Here is a 19,013-nt window from a genome sequence, read left to right as displayed (position 1 = left end):
CACACACACACACTTCTTCATACCCATCTGCCAGTGGGTGTGTAGGTAGGAGACAAAGAGATGGACGGAGGGAGGGACTCCTTGCTCTCTCCTCAGCACCACCGCATTGTTTGTGATGACAGCTTACGCACACGCGCACACGCCAGACAAGCATACACGTATACACACATTCACACACACTCAAAATAAATCACATTCAGTAGCACTTCCCTGTGAGTGTCCTCGCCATGACTCAGGAATCAGGGCCTGCTGGTGAACGTTTTGACCCTGAACATGTGACAGGAAGTGATTGGATCATACGGCTCACACTAAGACCCTTAAACACTGCCTGCAAAAGCTGATATTTTTCCTCTTGCACTGTATAAATGGCACCAGTGCGGAATGGGAGGTGTGGGGGACAGGAAATCAGCTCAGTGACATTTTACATCCAAGGTGGTATTAGAGAAAAAAGGCAGGTCAGCACCTTGGATGCTCTGCGTTGAAGCCGACATTTTTCCACTTTCCTTCTGTGTCGCTCTCGCAACCCAAAGAATGGCGCTGACACAACATGGGGATGGGTCGGCAGTGTGGTGGGGGTAAAAAGGGAGACATTGTAAAGGGAATATTCTGCTTCCTGAGGCAGTATCGGGGCTGTAAAACGGGAAGGAGATGGTGCCTATAGCTCCATTTACACTGCTTGTATAAGCTGACATTTACGTATCTGCAAATGCCTCAATGGCACCCAGATGGAATGGGGTGTTTGTGTGCTGTGGGGGGGAAACTCATCCCAAGAATTTTCTGCCTTCTGATACAGTATCGGAGTTTGGATACTTCCTTTTCCAGTTTTTACACGCACTGCCAAAAATAAAGAACAAAGCAATTTCCAGTCTTCGGTGTCAGCACCAGGGTTGTAACAGAGGTGTTTCTAGTACATTTTACACAGTCTACGAAACTGGGGTGGTGCTACCATAACAAGCACTAGGAGTGTTCCAATCAGGGTTTTATGCTATCAATTTAAATCCGATTTTTTTTTTTAAGGTTCCATCCATTTACTGGGCATACGAGTCATGTGAGGAGTGGAGAAAAAGGAAGAAAAAAACTTTCAATGGTTCTATTAAATTCTGTTCTATTTTAGTTTTAGGCTATGTGCTTTCCATTGATTTGCTTTTTTGCAATCCAATAATGATCTATTTCCCCATTAAGTAGCTGGATGTCCGTATTCCCTATGGAGGATGAGCAGGAAGTGTGGCAAAGCATTGCAGGGTTGGAGCCTCACCTTACCATTGACGACTCAGGGAGTCGGCGCATGCACTCACAAAAGAGATGTAGCTGTTTTATCACACATGTACGGCACATGCTGACATTCAACTCTGTGGGATATTTTTCATGAGTAAGTCTGACATACTGAATCATTCCGACGACCAGAAAAGTGACTTCAAGAGCACAGTGGAATCCGCCAGTATGTGGCAGTGTTGCACTTCATCGGCGCAATGCATAAAAGAAGAAGCCCACCGACAATGATAACCACCTGAGCAAGCCTCAGCTGGTTCACCATCTTGACGTATCCAGTAATCTCTTGCAATCACTTGTACTGAGATAACTGTGGCTCCAATCAATTCATAACTCATCAAATTATTTCACACGGATTGGTTTGTTAGAAACATCAGACTTGCAGTAATAATACCAGACATTTAGGTACCGTATTTTCCACACTATAAGGCGCTTCGGAGTATAAGGCGCACCTTCACTAAATGGCCTATTTTAAAACTGTTTTCATAAATCGGCTGCACCACATTATAAGGCGCATAGAATAGAAGCTACAATAGTGGCTGCAGTTGCATTATGCATCCACTAGATGCGCTAAAGGGGAATACAATACAATAAAATACAGCTTTATTTATATAGAGCTTTCACAACCGATGCAGCTATCACAAAGCACTTTACAGACAACGTCCCAAAAAATCAGAACATTGATCCATGTACTGTATAAGGCACATTGGATTATGAGGCACACTCTCGGCTTTTGAGATATGGAATGCTTTTCGGTGCACCTTATAGTGGGGGAAATATGGTAATTTTATCATCTGAACTTTCCGAACATACTATCAAGGGAAGATCGAATATTTTTGTTCTTTTTACTCAAAAAGAGCTCCAAACAACAACAACCCAACAACAATGAGTTTGACCTTTTGTTTTTCTTGCGATCACGTTGTTGAACAGTGTAAAATAAATTAAAACAAAATTAAAAGCTTTGAAAACAAAAATTCAAAAATTCAATTTTGACCTTCTTTGAGATATTTTTGACCTTCTTTGAGATGTTTTAATGAAGATCAGCATTGAAATATAGGCTAATCTTCTAATTTGGCTTGATATTTTATATCTGACTCCATGGAAGGAGTGCCTCATTAGTCATGAACTCACCGCAAGTCAATGAATAGTATCCACATCAAGCAGCAAGAAATAGCTCTTCCACCTCTTCCCATTTTCATAATTACTTTGTGCAGCAACCACACTAATACCACCATTATACACAGCCGTTGACGAGAATGTATGAGAGAGAGGATGAATTTGTAGTACTCGGCGTTAACAAGCAGAACATACAATTGTGCGTATTCAGCAGCTTAGAGCACTAACATAAAAGCTCGTGTTCTGATTCATACGCAACAACGTAGCACAAGTATAGCCATAGTAAGTCAAGCTGGCAGTACAGTTTACACATGAGCTACTTTACACAGTGGTATAAGAAAATGTCTTCACAAGTCACCACAAGAAGTGACTGGTTTTCATTTGGTTGCCATTTATAGCCTAGAAGTGTTTTTCATGCTAATTTACGATAAATCTGACTTAAATACTGCATAGGTGGGCGGGCCGGTAGTCGAGTGGTTAGCACGTCGACCTCACAGTGCAGAGGTACCGGGTTCAATTCCAGCTCCGGCATCCTTGTGTGGAGTTTGCATGTTCTCCCCGTGCCTGCGTGGGTTTTCTCTGGGTACTCCGGTTTCCTCCCACATTCCAAAAATATGCATGGCAGGCTGGTTGATCACTCTAAATTGTCCCTAGGTGTGAGTGTGGGCGTGCATGGTTGTTTGTCTCTGTGTGCCCTGTGATTGGCTGGCAACCGGTTCAGGGTGTCCCCCACCTACTGCCTGTAGACAGCTGGGATAGGCTCCAGCACCCTACTCTAGTGAGGATAAAGCGGTTCGGAAAAATACTGCTTAGGTTAATGAGAGGTGCATTTTGACATATGTACAAATTTGAGTTTCGTCTCTGCCAGAGGAATAGAACACTTTCGTAAACCAAGGATCCTCTGTACAGAAGAACATCTAACACCAAATGGCCCCTGACAACACAATTACAAATACGACCCAACGTTCCAGGAAAAATGCATCTCGAAAGGTACATCAAATTTCATGGTTCAATCTGTCCTCATTACGGTTGGGCATCGTGTGTACACTTAAAAACAGAAAGTGCTGAATTTGCCCACATTTCCTATTGATGTGTCTTGGTTCATGGCTCATCTAAATTTAGCACTTACATTTCAAAATCTGAAGGTTTCCGGAATAACCTGAACATGAGTCCCAGTTCCACAGAAAGAAAATGGTGTGTTGAATTTTCTCAATTTTATTTCATCAAGTCGTTGCACACCAAAAAAAATAATAATATTCTACTTACAAAATTTGGATTCGGATGTTTATATTTTAGGCGGCCCGGTGGTCTAGTGGTTAGCACGTCAACCTCACAGTGCAGAGGTACTGTGTTCAATTCCAGCTCCGGCCTCCCTGTGTGGAGTTTACATGTTCTCTTCAGGCCTGCGTGGGTTTTCTCTGGGTGCTCCGGTTTCCTCCCACATTCCAAAAACATGCATGGCAGGCTGATTGAACACTCTAAATTGTCCCTAGGTGGGAGTGTGAGCGCGGATGGTTGTTTGTCTCTGTGTGCCCTGCGATTGGCTGGCACGAAGACGGCTGGGTTAGACTCCAGCATCCCCCCACAACCCTTGTGACGATAAGCGGATCGGAAAATGGATGGATGGATGTTTATATTTCATGCAACCACTTGACGAAATAAAATTGAGAAAATTCAACACACCATTTTCTTTCTGTGTAACTGGGACTCATGTTCAGGTTATTCCGGAAACCTTCAGACTTTGAAATATAAGTGCTAAATTTAGATGCCAAGTTCGCCCGCGGAAGAGCCGCGAACCAAGACAGATCAATAGGAAATGTGCAACCCTTCCCTGCCACTGGAGCCGCAGTGCAGACGCACAGCAGATCGGCCGGGCCTGTCCCCACCGGCCCCTCCTCTTCCTGGTCAGCCTCGCGGCGGTCGCGGCTCTGGGGTTACGCCGGGCCCTTCCTGCAGATCAGTTCGAATGTGGCGCCAAGGTGGGACCCCGTGATAGCAGTGGTTACACTTCACGGGGTCGGCCATCCTGCCCGCTGGGCCAGCCCAGTGGGCCGCGTCGGCCGGTGCTAAGCAGCTGATTTAGAAGTGGTGCGGATCCAGACCAAAGTCAGAATCAGAAAAAATGCAGTAACATAAATTGATGATGATTCCGTTTCTGGTTTGGTCTGAAACATCCATCAGAAAATTGGCAAAAATGTTGATTATTGTTTTCCAAAGCAAAAGCAGATGTTTGCATGAAAAAGAAAACCACAAGGCTAATCAGTCTGCATCAAGAATGACTCGAAAAAATATTTACTGTTGAGAGGCTGCAATTCCAAGGATTTGCACGATTTTAAATTAAACTCAACAATTAATAATTTAAAATCATTTACTATATATTTTTTAAATGGTTATATAGTTATACTTCTGGCGGCCCGGTAGTCCAGTGGTTAGCACGTCGACTTCACAGTGCAGAGTTCAATTCCGGCTCCGGCCTCCCTGTGTGGAGTTTGCATGTTCTCCCCGGGCCTGCGTGGGTTTTCTCTGGGTACTCCGGTTTCCTCCCACATTCCAAAAACATGCATGGCAGGCTGGTTGATCACTCTAAATTGTCCCTAGGTGTGAGTGTGGGCGTGCATGGTTGTTTGTCTCTGTGTGCCCTGCGATTGGCTGGCAACCAATTCGGGGTGTCCCCCGCCTACTGCCCGAAGACAGCTGGGATAGGCTCCAGCACCCCCCGCGACCCTGGTGAGGATATAGCGGTTCGGAAGATGAATGAATGAATGAATGAGTTATACTTCTGATTGGTCCTTACACGTTATGCATTGCTTACTCAGTCCTGGTTATTTTAAATTGAGCTACTCTAGGGTATGATCAGATGTATAAAGGAATTGTATGCTTTGTTCTTTCATTGACTGTATGGACCTGTGAATTCACAATAAAAAAGAGAATTGAAAAAAAAAAGTTTTTAAAATTGTTAAAACTAGTGTGTTTGGCTGTTTTTTTTTTTTACTTTTATGGTGGTTGTCATCTTTTTAAACATATGTAATAATTATGAATGTGGAAAAAATGGATGCATGAGGCTCATCTGAGATACAGTAATCCCTCATTTATCGTTAATGTATCGATAATAATAATAATCGTAATTAACATGTACAGGTAAAAAAAAAAAAAAAGTTGTTTTGTTTTCTTTAGGTCCGCAAACGGTCCACGAGAAGCTGAAAAACAACAGCGAGTCACATGGAGCAACATATACAGGACTGTACTCCATGTATATTTTAAAAAATATGTTTTTTTTAAGTTGTTTTTTTTTTAATGTTTGAAAAAATCCGCAATGCACTGAAGCCGCGATAAACGAACCGCGAAATAGCGAGGGATCACTTTATACCTTTTTCAAGGTTCTATTGGGTATACCATTAACAGTGATTAACCTTACCACTTTTTTTACACTTCTCAAACAAGAAACCAAGTTAAATTTCGACAAAAAGTGTACCTGTAAAGTTCATCTTGATTTTATGATGCTGACAAATATTATCCTGGAACAGATTAATTCTACTTCCAATCATTTGTATGGGGAAAATTGTTTGAAAATGATTGTGATCCAAATCGATTCATATTAATCTATTCCTGACCTGATCTTGAAACTTGTGTTTTCAAACAAAAGTCTGTCACACGTTTCAATCCGCTTACATGAACTTACTAGTTGATTAAATTGACCTCACAAAAATGGACACTGCGCCATCAGTGGGAGTCTGATTAGTAATATGAACCCCCCGCAACCCTTTTCTAAATAAATCACATCATCCCACACTCTCGCCCCCATCTGCTATACATTGAAGGTTCATCTGGCTGAAAGATGGAGGAAAGCAATTTATGTGTTTGAATCCAAGTCAATGAATGGATTACTGGTTACTCGACCGTGTAATGTCTCTGTTCACCAGGCACCCAACCACCCACACACACACACCTACCTCCTCAAAATCCCACACACACGCAAACTCAACAACTTCCAGGCCCCGGTCAACATCCTTCTGGAATTGTAGAGGCAAAAAAAACATGCATATGGTGGGTAAGCTTGTTGACTGTTACTTCTGATGACTGTTTGAATGTCACTGTGCAAAGTTAGGCGATGTGACGTACAGGACATGATTTACTTTTCCGCAATATACTGTCATTGGAAAGCATTTTTATTTTCAATATCCTTTCTGAAAATGTATGTGTCTCAATTTAAGTAATCTGGAGGGTCACAGAGAGTATATATATATCCATCCATCCATTTTCCAATCTGTTTATTCCTACAATGGTCGTGGACGTGCTGGAGCCAGCTGTCTTCGGGCAGTAGGCAGGGGACACCCTGAACGGGTTGCCAGCCAATCGCAGGGTACACATAGACGAACAACCACCCGTGATCATACTCACACCTACAAACAATTTAGTTGTAATAACCTACGGTGCACGGAATGGAATGTGGGAGGAAACCGGAGTACCCGGACAAAACCCACGCAGGCTCGGGGAGAACATACAAACCCCACACAGGAAGTTTGCATGTTCTCCCCGAACTAACTTAAAGATAAATAAAACCAACAATTGTTCTGGAGCAAACCGCTGTGCTACCATTGTTGACATAAATGTTACACGTTGCAATGCACTCATCTGGAATTCTATCAGGGAATTTTTTTCATTCATCCACAACATCGTTTGGACTTCTTTCACACCAAATGTATTGAATCATGCCTTTATGGACCTTCCTTTGTGCCGTGTGGAATAGGATAGGGTAGATGGATAATTTTAAATGAAAGACTCTGTAAACTAGTGAATTTAGAGATTTGTTTCCAAGTAGATTATGTGCTTGAAGATAATTGCTGCAGACATCCATCCATCCATTTTCCGAACCGCTGAATCCTCAATAGGGTCGCGGGGGGTGCTGGAGCCTATCCCAGCCGTCTTCAGGCAGTAGGCGGAGGACACCCTGAACAGGTTGCCAGCCAATCGCAGGGCACACAGAGGCGAACAACCATGCGCGCTCACACTCACACCTAGGGACAATTTAGTGTGTTCAATCAGCCTGCCATGCATGTTTTTCGAACGTGGGAGGAAACCGGAGCACCCGGAGAAAACCCACGCAGGCCCGGGGAGAACATGCAAACTCCACACAGGGAGGCCGGAGCTGGAATTGAACCCGGTACCTCTGCACTGTGAAGTCGATGTGCTAACCACTGGACTACTGGGCCGCCTGCTGAAGACATGTAGGGCCGAATATGCAAAGAATGAACAGCGTCCACTTTTAATTGCGCTTCATATTTAGTTTGCTCCATCCAAACGCACTGTTCACAAAGGATATTGCGCTCATGACGTGACAGTTTAACAGTTGAGTGCAGTTTGCACCTGTTGTAATTTCGGAAGACCTGTCTTGTACATGAAGGAGCATTCCCTCACATTGCTCTGGCAATGCGAGGGAAGTTTTTAAAATTGTTAAAACTAGTGTGTTTGGCTGTTTTTTTTTTTTACTTTTATGGTGGTTGTCATCTTTTTAAACATATGTAATAATTATGAATGTGGAAAAAATGGATGCATGAGGCTCATCTGAGATACAGTAATCCCTCATTTATCGTTAATGTATCGATAATAATAATAATCGTAATTAACATGTACAGGTAAAAAAAAAAAAAAAGTTGTTTTGTTTTCTTTAGGTCCGCAAACGGTCCACGAGAAGCTGAAAAACAACAGCGAGTCACATGGAGCAACATATACAGGACTGTACTCCATGTATATTTTAAAAAATATGTTTTTTTTAAGTTGTTTTTTTTTTAATGTTTGAAAAAATCCGCAATGCACTGAAGCCGCGATAAACGAACCGCGAAATAGCGAGGGATCACTTTATACCTTTTTCAAGGTTCTATTGGGTATACCATTAACAGTGATTAACCTTACCACTTTTTTTACACTTCTCAAACAAGAAACCAAGTTAAATTTCGACAAAAAGTGTACCTGTAAAGTTCATCTTGATTTTATGATGCTGACAAATATTATCCTGGAACAGATTAATTCTACTTCCAATCATTTGTATGGGGAAAATTGTTTGAAAATGATTGTGATCCAAATCGATTCATATTAATCTATTCCTGACCTGATCTTGAAACTTGTGTTTTCAAACAAAAGTCTGTCACACGTTTCAATCCGCTTACATGAACTTACTAGTTGATTAAATTGACCTCACAAAAATGGACACTGCGCCATCAGTGGGAGTCTGATTAGTAATATGAACCCCCCGCAACCCTTTTCTAAATAAATCACATCATCCCACACTCTCGCCCCCATCTGCTATACATTGAAGGTTCATCTGGCTGAAAGATGGAGGAAAGCAATTTATGTGTTTGAATCCAAGTCAATGAATGGATTACTGGTTACTCGACCGTGTAATGTCTCTGTTCACCAGGCACCCAACCACCCACACACACACACCTACCTCCTCAAAATCCCACACACACGCAAACTCAACAACTTCCAGGCCCCGGTCAACATCCTTCTGGAATTGTAGAGGCAAAAAAAACATGCATATGGTGGGTAAGCTTGTTGACTGTTACTTCTGATGACTGTTTGAATGTCACTGTGCAAAGTTAGGCGATGTGACGTACAGGACATGATTTACTTTTCCGCAATATACTGTCATTGGAAAGCATTTTTATTTTCAATATCCTTTCTGAAAATGTATGTGTCTCAATTTAAGTAATCTGGAGGGTCACAGAGAGTATATATATATCCATCCATCCATTTTCCAATCTGTTTATTCCTACAATGGTCGTGGACGTGCTGGAGCCAGCTGTCTTCGGGCAGTAGGCAGGGGACACCCTGAACGGGTTGCCAGCCAATCGCAGGGTACACATAGACGAACAACCACCCGTGATCATACTCACACCTACAAACAATTTAGTTGTAATAACCTACGGTGCACGGAATGGAATGTGGGAGGAAACCGGAGTACCCGGACAAAACCCACGCAGGCTCGGGGAGAACATACAAACCCCACACAGGAAGTTTGCATGTTCTCCCCGAACTAACTTAAAGATAAATAAAACCAACAATTGTTCTGGAGCAAACCGCTGTGCTACCATTGTTGACATAAATGTTACACGTTGCAATGCACTCATCTGGAATTCTATCAGGGAATTTTTTTCATTCATCCACAACATCGTTTGGACTTCTTTCACACCAAATGTATTGAATCATGCCTTTATGGACCTTCCTTTGTGCCGTGTGGAATAGGATAGGGTAGATGGATAATTTTAAATGAAAGACTCTGTAAACTAGTGAATTTAGAGATTTGTTTCCAAGTAGATTATGTGCTTGAAGATAATTGCTGCAGACATCCATCCATCCATTTTCCGAACCGCTGAATCCTCAATAGGGTCGCGGGGGGTGCTGGAGCCTATCCCAGCCGTCTTCAGGCAGTAGGCGGAGGACACCCTGAACAGGTTGCCAGCCAATCGCAGGGCACACAGAGGCGAACAACCATGCGCGCTCACACTCACACCTAGGGACAATTTAGTGTGTTCAATCAGCCTGCCATGCATGTTTTTCGAACGTGGGAGGAAACCGGAGCACCCGGAGAAAACCCACGCAGGCCCGGGGAGAACATGCAAACTCCACACAGGGAGGCCGGAGCTGGAATTGAACCCGGTACCTCTGCACTGTGAAGTCGATGTGCTAACCACTGGACTACTGGGCCGCCTGCTGAAGACATGTAGGGCCGAATATGCAAAGAATGAACAGCGTCCACTTTTAATTGCGCTTCATATTTAGTTTGCTCCATCCAAACGCACTGTTCACAAAGGATATTGCGCTCATGACGTGACAGTTTAACAGTTGAGTGCAGTTTGCACCTGTTGTAATTTCGGAAGACCTGTCTTGTACATGAAGGAGCATTCCCTCACATTGCTCTGGCAATGCTTCCCGGCCACATCCTGGATCTAGTCTGCTCCACTGGTCTCACCATTCTGTAACTCACGAGTTTCAAACTCCACATCTCCGATCACTAGGCTACAATTTTTACATCAACCTTCCCATCCCAATTCCAAAAGAAAAATGGGTCATATCCTTCAAAAACACTGCATCCATCAAGCCCCGAAATGTCACAGCCGCGCTCAGTGTCACCTTCCCCATACCTGTTTCCCCTCCTTCAGGTAACTTGGTAGACCTTATCAACCACAATAACAACTCTCTCTCTCCACTTGCTTTGATCAATTAACCCCCTTAAAAACCCAAACGGTCTCTTTTACACATTCAGCTCCCTGGTTCTCCCTGACCATCACTACTTAAAACACCAGAAAACGTCAACTTGAAAGACATTCTGTCCTCCAGAACCTTGGCTGGCTTCCGATCCTTTACGGCATTACATTCAAAACGTTCCGACTCACCCATAAAGCCCTCCATAACCAGGTGCCAAACTACTCTAAAGACTTGCTCCATCCCTACACCTGTTGTTCTACCCTCCGTTCCTCCAACAATCACATCCTGATCATCCCAAGGACTAGACAGCGTAGTTGGGATGACAGAACATTTTCTGTTGCCGCCCCCACCCTTTGGAATTCACTACCGAAAGAAATCTGTGACACCATTGACCCCTTTAGGTTCAAGAACAAGTTAAAATCACACCTGTTCCACACTGCCTGCAATAACCATATTAACAGAGGCAACACCACTTCAACTGTAACCTCCTTTATTTATTTTACACTACACATAAATTACTTGACCCTTGATTTTAAAAAAAAATGGATTTTTGCTTTTCACAATGTATTTGTTCTGTTTTGTTTTGTTAGATTTATGTATGTTTGTCTGGGAATGTAGTTTCTTGCTAACTTATGCTACAACTAAAGCGTTTTATATATAATATAATATATATATATATATATGCGGCTGGATAGCTCAGTTGGTAAGGCATCGGTTTGGCATATGGGAGACGGTGGTTCGAATTCCGCTTGGGGCAAAAAATGAGCACATAACACCATCCAGTGTGGGTCCCTGGGCAAGATCCTTCACGCTAATGCAATGATGAGAGACAGTAAAATGAATGACATGCCGGCTCAGACGTCGCCCGGCCAAACAAGGTCTGCGTCAGGTTCTGGGGAACCAGAGCACCTTGATGAAAAATGGGCTACTGGAACAAAGCGGAGATGGGCGAGATGCGATAACATGGCTCTGTTGGAATGCTACTACTCAAGCAACCCTAGTCAGAGGGGTTACATGCAGAGAATGTGGGCTAAATGGTTACTTCGAAACCCACAGTCACGGTTGACCACGAAACAACTAGTAGCTCAGTGTTCCAACATCCACAAACTGCAACTGCTGTCACAACTTGAGATTGATGAGGTACAATGCAGGTTCCATGGTGAAGGGCCCCAGGCTGCCAGATCAGAGGAGGAGGCCCAATGAATGCAGATGATGAGATTGGGAGGCCAGCCCCAATGAATGAAATGCTGAGCGAGGCAGCAACTGACCTGAAAGCTAAGATCATGGCGAGAATGAAAGCTGGGCAACCTAGAAACCGATTACAACGGCTATGTGAAGTACCACCTGAAAGTCTCATGGAAAGTGTGAATGCAGCACTGAGGGCGATCCCTACCGTAACGATCACGGAAACCAATGTGCTGATATACGCTTCAGCATCAGTGATCCTTGAGATGCTTGGCTATAAGAGCAACCATGGAAGCCATGAGATACGTTACCCGCCATGGAAAAGACGGTTGGAGGCTAAGATCAAGGCGGCTCGGAAAGATGTGAGTCAATTGACTGAGGCCCAGAGAGGTGTGATGAAAAGGCCGATACCCGAGAGGTACATCCAGATGACCATACCTGAAGCACTCGAAACTGCCAAACAAAGGCTCCAAGCCTTGTCCAGCCGCCTAAAGATAAGATAAGATAAGATATCCTTTATTAGTCCCACACTGGGGAAATTTACAAAAAAGATAATAAAATGAAGCTGCCCCTCTCCCCCCCCCCCCCCCCCCCGTAGGTTTGGGGTACAAAACCACGCAAAACAAAATGGGAAGAAGAAATAAATAAAGTAAAAAGACGAAAAGAAACTCAAACAGGGATATGCGCTGCTGGAGAGGCAGCCACTCAGGGGGCGCCATCATAAAAAAAATAAATTAATTAAAAAAAAGCGATACACGAAAGAGAATGAGGCCAGACGAATAAACAGGCTGTTCGCAACACAACCTGCGAAAGTGTACGCTCAGTGGCAGGGTCCTAACAACAGAGCTGACCCACCAAGACTGGAAACTGAACGGTACTGGAAAGGCATATGGGAGAAGGAGGTTGCACATAACAGCAGTGCACTATGGCTGGTGACCCTGAGAGAGGAGCACAGCAGCCTCCCTGAACAGAACCCAGTTACCATAACAGTGGCAGACATACAGGAAAGAGTCTCAGATATGAAGAACTGGACAGCACCAGGCCCGGACATGGTCCACACCTACTGGCTAAAGAAACTCACAGCACTCCATGAGCGCCTAGCAGCATAAATGAACCATCTGCTGAGGGATGGGACTCACCCAGGATGGCTAACCAAAGGGCGAACGATCCAGATCATGAAGGATCCCTCAAAGGGTGCAGTCCCATCCAACTATCGGCCAATAACCTGTCTCTCCACAACATGGAAGCTCATGTCAGGCATCATTGCGGCTAAGATAAGTGGACACATGGATCAATACATGAGCGAAGCACAGAAGGGCATTGGTAGAGATACCAGAGGAGCCAAACATCAGCTCCTGGTTGACAGAACAGTCGCACAAGACTGCAGGTCCCGACGTACCAACCTGTGCACAGCCTGGATTGATTACAAGAAAGCCTATGACTCGATGCCACATACATGGATCACTGAATGCTTGGAGTTGTATAAGGTGAACAGGACCCTAAGAGCCTTCGTTGCGAACTCGATGAGGATGTGGAAAACCACACTTGAAGCCAATGGCAAGCCACTTACCCAAGTGTCCATCAAATGTGGCATATACCAAGGTGATGCACTCTCCCCACTGCTGTTCTGCATAGGACTGAACCCCCTAAGCCAAGTAATCACCAAGACAGGCTATGGATACCGCCTCAGAAATGGAGCTACAATCAGTCACCTCCTCTACATGGATGACATAAAGCTGTATGCTAAGAGCGAAAGGGACATAGACTCCCTGATCCACACAACCAGGATCTACAGCAGCGACATCGGGATGTCATTCGGGCTTGAGAAATGTAGTCGGATGGTGACTAAGAGAGGAAAGGTAGTCCGCACTGAAGGCGTCTCACTCCCTGAAGGAACAATAGCAGACATTGAGGACAGCTACAAGTACCTCGGTATACCACAAGCCAATGGCAACCTCGAACTGGCAACAAGGAAAGCGGCTACGGCCAAATACCTCCAGCGAGTGAGGCAAGTCCTAAGAAGCCAGCTCAATGGCAAGAATAAGACCCGGGCAATAAACAGCTATGCCCTGCCAGTGATCAGATACCCTGCAGGAATAATAAGGTGGCCAAAGGAAGAGATTCAGACCACGGACGTTAAGACCCGAAAGCTCCTAACCATGCACAGAGGGTTCCATCCCAAATCCAGCACCCTGAGACTGTACGCAAGCCGAAAGGAAGGAGGCCGGGGACTAGTGAGTGTGAGAGCCACTGTCCAGGATGAAACATCCAAGCTCCATGAATACATCAAGGAGAAGGCTCCAACGGATGACGTACTCAGAGAATGCCTCAGACAATGGGGAACAGAAGATGAGGCGCTGGAAGAGGGACCATCATGGGAGGACAAGCCCCTACACGGGATGTACCACCGGATCATAACTGAAGTGGCCGATCTCAAGAAGTCCTATCAGTGGCTAGAGAGGGCTGGCCTGAAGGACAGCACAGAGGCACTCATCCTGGCTGCTCAAGAGCAGGCCCTGAGGACCAGAGCCATTGAGGCCCAGATATACCACACCAGACAAGACCCAAGGTGTAGGTTGTGCAAAGAGGCACCTGAGACGATCCAACACATAACTGCAGGGTGTAAGATGCTGGCAGGGAAAGCCTACATGGAACGCCATAACCAGGTGGCTGGCATAGTCTACCGAAACATCTGTGTGGAGTATGGACTGGAAACCCCAAGGTCAAAATGGGAAACACCTCCGAAGGTGGTGGAGAATGACAGAGCGAAGATCCTGTGGGACTTCCAGATCCAGACTGACAAGATGGTAATGGCGAACCAACCAGATATCGTGATCATAGATAGAGGGCAGAGGAAAGCCGTTGTAGTGGATGTAGCGGTCCCAAGTGATGGAAACATCAGAAAGAAGGAACACGAGAAACTCGAGAAATACCAAGGGCTCAGAGAGGAGCTGGAGAGAGCCTGGAAGGTAAAGGTGACAGTCGTGCCTGTGGTGGTCGGAGCACTTGGGGCAGTGACCCCCAAACTAGATGAGTGGTTGCAACAGATGCCTGGGAACAACATCGGACATCTCAGTCCAGAAATGTGCAGTGCTGGGAACAGCAAGGATACTGCGCAGAACCCTCAAGCTTCCTGGCCTCTGGTAGAGGACCCGAGCTGAATGAGGGACAGACACCACCCGAGGGGGGGTGAGACGAGGAATTTATATATATATATATATATATATATACACACACACACACACACACACACACATGCACACACACAAACACAAACACACTTATTGCTAAGTTATTATTTGAGATGTGTGCGCAGGTAGCTAACTAGCTATGTTACACTTTGTAAATGCATCTCCAATTCAGACAATCTTCTGTCAAGGCAGCGTTCAAGTGGTTCGTTGCCGGCTGTGAGTACGCACACATTACCCAGAGAAAAAAGAGCGAGGACGGTGCAATGTTTTCTTTTCAAAGGTGGGCTTCATTCCAGCCACCAGAGGCTTTAAACTTTCATATTTTCACGGCTCAAATGTGTATCTATGTGTCGGTATATGTCATCGTCATTTGAATTTAACAGGTCGAAGACATTTGTTTTCACTTTACAGAGATTGTAGCTCGAGTCCAACTTCTGATTAACTAATAAAGAGGTGTGTACTGTTACACTTGGGTATACACACCACACTGGTGCTGATGATTGTGCACTGTGCAGTTGTGCTGTTTGTTGACATGAATAGACTCATGGAAACCTTTGGCATTGACAAATGGGCCGACAATATCCGTGTGATGTTGAAATGTAATTTGCAGCCAGTCATGAAATCAAACTGAATGTTCCAAATAAATCAATGAGAGCACTTATGCAATACAAACATGGATATTCGGTTCGAGATGACTGAAAGCCATTGATGAAATAGATGACCTAATTGTTCAAATGTCCCATCTTAGGTGATGATTACATGTTGGTTCAGACTACAAGATGACACTCAGCACGATGTTAGCCAACCGGCGGACAAAGGTAACCCGGCGCCTTTGTTTCCCACATGACACTCGGGGCACCAGACTCATCGGCAAATATGCATCTTTAAAATTACAGTCACCCGATAAAAAATATGACCCAACAAATCATGAAGGATTTCATATTGTCAACAAAGAGACAATGAAAAGCCAGTTCTTTGCATTTTTGTAATTCAACACATCAATCTTTACTAGTACAATAAAACAGGGGAATCTTAATTTGTAAAGACAGAAGGTACAGTACAGTACAGTACTGACATGCTAACACATGTAGCAGCTGGTGTCCGCTAATAATGCGTGTGCATTATTTCCTGTCTCCAGCTGATAGCTCTAGTTTCTATTTATAAAACGGCTAATTAACATTGACATGGCGCATTTTTCTGCTTGTGTGTACACTTCATTTTCATGCCTATGGGCAATCAACTCCTTTTGTGTACTTTTGTCATTTCATCCATCAGCAAATGTGACTCTTAGTGGAACTACTGAAAAAAAAAATTACGGAATATGGAGGAAAAAAAAAAGATCACATCGGAAATAATGGAAAAGGATCCAACTGTGCTCAAGCTGTCAGAAAACCTATATTAACTCATTCACTCCCAAAGACATTTATGTATTTTCATAATCCACACATTCAACCCCAGATACAATTTTTTTTTCAATTTTTCCAAGACTTAGGGTAAAATAAAAGTAAAACATTTAATGGGGTCTAGAATTGGCTGGTATTGAATGAGTTAACCACACAGACATGCATTCATGTAACATTTTTTGTATTTTTAACAAGTGTGAAAAGAAGTATACCAAATACCACTGTGTAAAAAGAATTAGACAGTTAACCGTCACTTTGATAGCAATAGCGGTAAGTAATGAGTAACTAGACCGGCCTTGTTAGAATGGTCCTTCTTTTGGAAGAAAAAAAAAAGACTTTCTCAAATATCGAGCTTTAAGGCATTAGAAGTCCAAGCGACAGACAGTTTCGGGTTCCTGCCCGAAACCTTTGCCGCCACTTATCTGATCTTACCAAAGTGTCAAGTGAAGGAGAGACACGGCGGCGCGGAAAGGACATTATTAAATCTGATGGACTCAAGACACAGCGCTTGCATCCATTAGGGCGGTAGTGATGCCAAGATGCATTTCAGATTAATAATAGACAGCTAACGAGACCTCACCACGTACTTGAAGGAAATGGATACACGAACGCTTTGTTAACAAGCTTTGCATGCCTGGATGCACAAACGAGGAAGTGACGAGGCATTTAGCTGTGCTGTGAGCACTGTGGCACCCCCAATGGGTCAGATGTGCTGCTACGAAACTTGTAAGGTGGCTTGTTTAGGCTCATTCCAAAATAGATGTGTGCAGTTTTAATGGGTCAAACGCCATTTGAATCAACAATTTTCTCCAAAAAGTGGTAAAGGTAAAGTTTGTGAAATGTTCTCATTTAGAAGATCTTTTTTTTAAAAAGATGCATACCACCTAGTGCGGCAGCAGCATGTGCTGCCCCCCCCCCCCCCCCGTTGGTATTCTGCAATTTCGGGAAATTTGAATGCCAACGCTGTCCCTAAAATCTTACTAAGGTTTAAACAGCTCAAATCAAGGCAAAATGAGCTCGTACATTGTCTGCCAGCGTTTCTTCTTATTCGGTAGCAAGGCATTTCTAGGATCAGAAGTTTAGCGGTGCTGACAGTTTTGATGCCAGAACAAATCTGATCAGCGGGGGTGATGTTGGGGGCTTCATATTATACCGCGCGCGCACACACACACGCACAAAATAATAGTTTCAATTAACGGAATCCTTTCAATTAATGGAATCCTTTCAGTTAGCCCAGAGGTGGGCAAACTACGGCCCGCGGGCCAAATCCGGCCCGTTGGTCTTTTTAATCCGGCCCGCCGAAGGTTGGTACACAATTAAGGTTCGATGTCAACGACTGCATTCATTTCATTTGGACTTGTAATGACAGGCATTTCAACACCAGGTGGCACAGTTACTTGAAGTTGCAGAGCATAGGGAGGAAGGGGGAGACGATACGAAAGCCCGCAGTAGCGCCAAGTCAAGCAAATCCCGTTCGATACGACGGAATAATGTACTCGTAAAGTCTGAAAAACGTGCCAAAAAATGCAAAATACTGCTTTTTAAATAAAGAAACCCAATTAATATTATGTCGAATTTAGTTCACCCTTTTGATCCGGCCCTCCATAATATTTTCTGGTTTTCATGTGGCCCTATGCAAAAAATAATTGCCCACCCCTGAGTTAGCCAGTAAGATGCCCATTTTGCTGACAAATGATGGAAAAGTTGGAAAAGAAATGATGGACTAAACACTGATAGAAGTGGGTTTTCGTCCATCTGTGTAATCGTCACTGAGTCAGTACCGACGGACTTCTCAGTCTGTCACTGACAGATGCCCATTTTTGCTGTTGACTGACAGAAATATGTGCTACATCTCGGTAAATATACATCAGGGCTGCTTCAAGCAGACTGCATTGACTGTGGGTCCTGGCACCTCCCACCAGAAATTCCATCGGGGAGGGAGGAGATGACAAAGGAACGGGATGGGGGGGGGATAAATACTATGGAATATCTGCAAATGCATTTGAAATAGTAAGTGTTATGTTATGGATGTCGACTGGTTGTCACCAACGCTGGGCCAGCGAAGACGAAGGCATGCATATATGGCATGCATATATATATATACATACCGATACTTTCGAAAACACAAAGAAAAGAAAAGCACTGTTCTGACTCGGTTGGGTGTTTTTAATGTAAAACGCACAATTTTAGTTGTCACTGCTGTTTTTACATCATTACAACACAAATTGAAAGAAATCCAACACAATTAAATCCGTTCTTTGGTTTGCTGGTGTTAATCATTCATCCATCAGGGAGCAAGGCCATGATTTTAACTTGATCACACTGTGTTGCCATGGCAACTTGGCCCTGCCTCCTGCAGGTATTTTGATAAGAGCATAACAGTGTCACTCAAGTTGCAAGATGATGGCTTGGTGGCAGGGCACAATTGAATACTACAGTAACGTAATGAGCCTCTGTTCTTTGAAGCAAGTCAACAAGTCTCAAGTCAAACCTTTACCTTGCAGTTAGTCAAGAGTAAGGAATGAAAATGGGACACCAGTTAAACCTACACTCCATTTTTTTCCATATGTCAAAAATTGGGGGAATAAAATTCTTAAAACGCTCTACATTCAGCAGTTACATGCATGAAGCTCCTCTTCATTCC

General features: G+C 44.0%; 1 protein-coding gene across 3 annotated transcripts in view; it reads right to left on the bottom strand.

The window, feature by feature from the left end:
* Window positions 1-19,013, bottom strand: part of kalrna (kalirin RhoGEF kinase a) — a 146,875-nt gene that overhangs the window by 126,946 nt on the left and 916 nt on the right. The gene's annotated exons all lie outside the window — the stretch shown is intronic.

Source organism: Hippocampus guttulatus, chromosome 11 (genome assembly GCF_054856545.1).
Source record: "Hippocampus guttulatus isolate MCC_2025c chromosome 11, RoL_Hgut_1.0, whole genome shotgun sequence".
Taxonomy (NCBI): domain Eukaryota; kingdom Metazoa; phylum Chordata; class Actinopteri; order Syngnathiformes; family Syngnathidae; genus Hippocampus; species Hippocampus guttulatus.
The sequence above is the reverse complement of the archived record's forward strand: the minus strand, read 5'-3'. Positions and strand labels throughout refer to the sequence as shown.